The 4878-nt window shown below is 51.2% G+C and overlaps 1 pseudogene; it reads left to right on the top strand.

Moving 5' to 3' along the window:
- The first annotated feature begins 1819 nt into the window (after window positions 1-1819).
- On the top strand, window positions 1820-3537 carry LOC119315856 (annotated as a pseudogene).
- Window positions 3538-4878: the final 1341 nt, after the last annotated feature.

Raw genomic sequence — 4878 nt, 5'->3', positions numbered from 1 at the left:
AGAGGGATTAAATTGATTTTCAAAAGACTGTTAATAGGTCTAGAAAGAACTGGTCTAAGAAACTTGATGATGCATTATGGGCTTATAGAACTGCCTATAAGAATCCTATGGGTATGTCTCTGTATAAAATGGTTTATGGAAAAGCATGTCACTTACCTCTTGAGCTAGAACATAAATCTTATTGGGCAATCAAAGAGCTCAACTATGATTTCAAACTTGCCGGCGAGAAGAGATTATTTGACATAAGATCGCTTGATGAATGGAGAACCCAAGCCTATGAAAATGCCAAGTTGTTAAAAGAAAAGGTTAAAAGATGGCATGAAAAAGGATACAAAAGCATGAGTTTAATGTAGGTGATCATGTTTTGCTATACAACTCTCGTTTAAGATTTTTTATAGGAAAGCTTCTCTTTAAATGGGAAGGTCCTTACATTATCGAGGAGGTCTATCATTCTGGTGCCATCAAAATCAACAACGCCGAAGGCACCAACCCGAAGGTGGTAAACAGTCAAAGAATCGAACATTATATCTCAGGTACTCCCATAAACGTTGAGTCCAATATAATTAATACCATAACACCGGAGGAGTACATAAGGGATAATTTCCAAAACGTTTCAGACTCTAAAAGGGAATAGGTATGTGGTACGGTATGTAAATCGACTCCAAAACTGTTCTAATGGCAATTTTTCTCCATTCTAGAATATTTAAAAATTAGGAAAATTAAAAGTAGTCCGAAATATGCATGAGGAGACCACCAGGGTGGAGGGCGCGCCCTACCCCCTGGGCGCCCCCTGCCTTATGGCCACCTCGTGTGCCCTCCGGACTTTGTTTTCTTGCACAATACTTCTTTTGGTCGGTAAAAATTCATTATATAATTTTCTGAAGGTTTTGACCACTATACCACGATAGAATTCTTTGTTCTTGTTTCTTGCTGTTTTGCCTTGACAAATTTGAAAATATGTCGTCCCAAGATTCAGAGAGAGAGAGCTATATAGCTGATTATATCGCAAACCCAAAGGCCTACGGGGATGTGGAGCATTATGGTTGGACCACAGAGGAAGAAGAAGACTATGATCCAAAGGGAAGGGAGGAGACAAGCTCGGAAGAAGATGAAGTCCCACTATACCAACCTGGAGACATGCACGTGGAGTTCAAAAAGTCAAGTCTCCCTAATAAATCAAAGAAAATTAAAATCGAGTTTATCCCTTTTCATCTCTTGCAGGAAAACGAACATGATCTATGTAAAAAGATATTAAGGTTTGAGCAGGAGATCGATGACTTAAGGAAGGAAAATTCTATCCTCAAGCGTAAGCTGAGAAAGGACACTACATCAACAACTCCATCATCATCACCTCCGAAGAAAGAAACATAAAAACATGGGTATGGGCACTCCCCTTAGCTACCGCCAAGCTTGGTGGAGATGCCCCGGTATTGTATCACCATCACACCTTTACCTTTATCATTTTTCTTAATTCAATCCTTTTGGTTATATCTTGATCTAGTAGAATAAAGTTTTAGTATGATTTAGCTTTGAGTTTTGTTTTGAGATCTATATATGTAATCGACTCCTTGAGTTATTCTAACATATAAGGAGGCTGGACGACCGGCCCACCCGAGAGCTCCTTCGATTTTGCATCGTTCTGACCCTTCGATCATGCCTGGTCGCGTCAACGCTTGTGTGCCAGCCGTTTGATTTTTGCAGTTCGTTTTGACCTGCGGTTGTTTTGTCGATGCACGACGACTGATGGGCTTTGCTAGGCCTTGGATTGGCTGGGTTAAAATCTCTCGCGTGAGCCATTCCCGCTGCGTCGCGTGGCTCGATGTGCGCAGACCGCGTCGTGCGTTGTGGGCGAGCAGCGAAGGGGTTGGCCGACGCGTATGTACCTGGTTTCTGCACCCGCTTCTGTGATGGGTAGGCCGATGCTGATCCTGGTCCCACTCGTCGGCTGGGGTGGCTGTATCTTCACGGTCAACTGTTCCTGTCGTAGTGGTCCTCACGCGGTGCCCGCATCGTGCGTCGTGCGTCGTGGGGAGTCGTTGTGTCAACTTTGCTACAGCTACGGACATTTGTTACGGGTTGCAATCTACAGGAGTACGTGGGGTAAATTAATTGGAAATTAACGGGGGTCACACCACTGAATTCACGAGGGAGGAGGGATTACAGGTGGGGCCATAGTTATGGTGCTACCCGTAAGTTTAGAATTTTCGGTCGTTGTGTCCTGCGGCAGCTGCAGAGGGGTGGGCAGATGCATGTGGATAGGGATTGGACGGACATAACCACACGCGCGATCCACACCCACTCCTCACGCGGTGCCTCCTCCTCCTCCCTCTCACAGTCGCTGCACCGTTGTGTCCTGCGGCAGCTGCAGAGGGGTGGGCAGATGCAAAGGACGACAGCGGCGGCGCGTAGGAGAGAGAAGATGAGAGGGAGAGAGAGAAGGAGAGGAGGGAGAAAGAGAGGAAGAGGATAGGAGGCAAGGCGTCGGATGTGAGAGAGCAGGGGAGGGCCAAGAGGCCAGCGGTGTGGGCTGGAGCTGAGAGGCCGGAGACCCGGGCGGCGGACGCCTCACGAGGTGGCGGAGAGGCCGGCGATAGGGAAGGAGCAAAATCGTCATGGATCTGTAGGGAAGGTGAGGTCCTGACGGCTGAAGATGGTGCGCAGCCGGCGACGCGTCCTCCCCGCTCTCGCTCGCTCGCATCGTCTTCGAGATCGCGGGCTCGGCGCACCTCTGGTCGTGCCGCCGCGAGTATGTCCGCCTCTGGTGGGATCCCGCCTCCATGCGCGGCCACGTCTGGCTCGACGCTAGCGCGCCCGGCGCGCCGGGGCCCAGCGCTGCCGGGGAGGACTAGCTCCTGCCGATCCGGGTGTCCGAGGACACCTCGCGCTTCCGGTACACCAACCCGACGGGCCACCCTTCTGGGCTCCGGATCACGCGCATCGCTGCCGAGGCCGTGCGGCTTGTGGGAGGCGGGGGCGCGCGGTGGGTGGTGCTCGTGGACGACGACACCGTGCTGTCCCCGGACAACCTGGTGGTGTGCTCGGGAAGTACGACTGGAGGGAGATGGTGTACGTCGGGGCCTCGTCGGAGAGCCACTCGGCCAACACCTATTTCAGCCACGGCCCCTCGCCGCTGTGCTCGCGCGGACACTCGACGTGTGCATCGAGAGGTACCCCAGGCTGTATGGAAGCGACGACCGCCTCCATGCTTGCATCACGGAGCTTGGCGTACCCCTTTCGCGCGAATATGAATTCCATCATGTATGTTTGGGTGTTCATATTTTTGATAGACAAACACTAATAGGTGCACTTGACTGTTTGAGGAAATGCCAACTGAAAGCGAAATTCAGTTAGAACTAGCCTTTTGCATGTGTGTTCTTGATGCTTCATGTACGACCACATAGTAGGGACGCAATAAATATTTCTTAGCTAGGTTGCTTGCCTAATGAAGCTTCCATGTGGACCATTTACTCCTCTGTGTTATTGGAATTTGTTTGCGGTGTTTGCTCAGGCTGAAGAAATTCATGTCGTTTTCCTTCATTTATTTTCTTTTATGAGTAAGTACTACTCCCTCCCTCCGGGAAAAGTTGTCTTCATGGTCTTTTTCTGAAAACACCCCCAGCGAATTCCCGACAAACCCGCAGCTCCCCGTCGTCTCCCCCGCCCCTCTGTCGTGCTCCCTCGCGCCTCGGCAGCTCGGCTCCTCCGCAGCCCCCCGCAGGTCCCCGCGTCGCCGGAGCTCTCCTGCCCCAAGCCTCCCCCACCCCACGCCTCCCCCACCCCACGCCTCCCCCGCAGCTTCCCTCTCCTTGTTCCCCTCCTCTTTCCCCGTGGTGATCCACGGCGAGGAGAAGGCTCGATTTTTCTTCGATCTACTCGGCGGCGGCCATTTCCAGGTCCTCCTCCTCGGCGCTGCGGCGGCGGGGCCGAGCAGAAGAAGTGGATGCGCGAGTATGCGGCAAAGGAGGTCACCTTCGGCATTGGCGCGCACGCCGGCATGCTGCGGTGCGTTAACGAACTCGCGAACGCCGTCAAGGTCACCATGTGCGGTGCGAAGGGAGGGGCCGCGGCGGCGGCGCCGTGGTGGAGGCTTCCCGTGGAGGTGCTGCTACTGTGGGCGACGCGCGCAGCGAGGAGCGCGTGGTCGATGCCCGTCGCCATCGCGCTGCTCGGGATCGCCGTGCGGGGCCGCCGGATGCGGAGGCAGAGCAAGGCCGTGGCGCGCTTGCGGCTTGTCCTTGACGATAAGGTCAGGCCCTTTGCCCCTTTCAGCCCCATGCCGCGTCCCAATCGCTTGATATTGCCCCGCTGTGCTTGTGCTTGATGTGATCTTTGTGCTTCACGGGAAAAATGTTGAAATTCAGTTTGCAAAGAATTGCATTGAACCTCTCTGCAAATTCCTGAACTTGACGAACCAGCTCAACAAGCTGCTATTTTTAGCATTCCCCTTCCTTTTTTGTGCCTGCAGGACTATAGTAGGTTTTGATGCTAGTTCAGTGATTTAATTGTTATAGCTCGCTGCAATGTGATGTTCAGTCATTAGTGCCTGCAGTACCAAATGTGATGTTTGATGTTTGCAACTTGGTCATAACTCTGATTATCCAAACCAACATCAACATTTACTCATCTGCTAACTTATGCTTCCTCAATGGTGGGCAGGTCTAGGTTATTCAGGCCAATGACAGGTATTCCTTCAGGAGCTGCTAGCTAACAAAATTGTCCATTGTAGTTCAGTGATTGCACAAAATGTGTCCAAAATCTAGCCTAATTTATTTACTGTCAATATCCTGTGTTGTAATTCAGATGTTTACAAATTCAGTGCCACACTGAAATTTTGATCTACCTTCACCAAGTTCAGTAAATCTTAACTCTTAATGTCAG

Source organism: Triticum dicoccoides, chromosome 6A, assembly GCF_002162155.2.
Source record: "Triticum dicoccoides isolate Atlit2015 ecotype Zavitan chromosome 6A, WEW_v2.0, whole genome shotgun sequence".
Lineage (NCBI taxonomy): Eukaryota > Viridiplantae > Streptophyta > Magnoliopsida > Poales > Poaceae > Triticum > Triticum dicoccoides.
The sequence above is the reverse complement of the archived record's forward strand: the minus strand, read 5'-3'. Positions and strand labels throughout refer to the sequence as shown.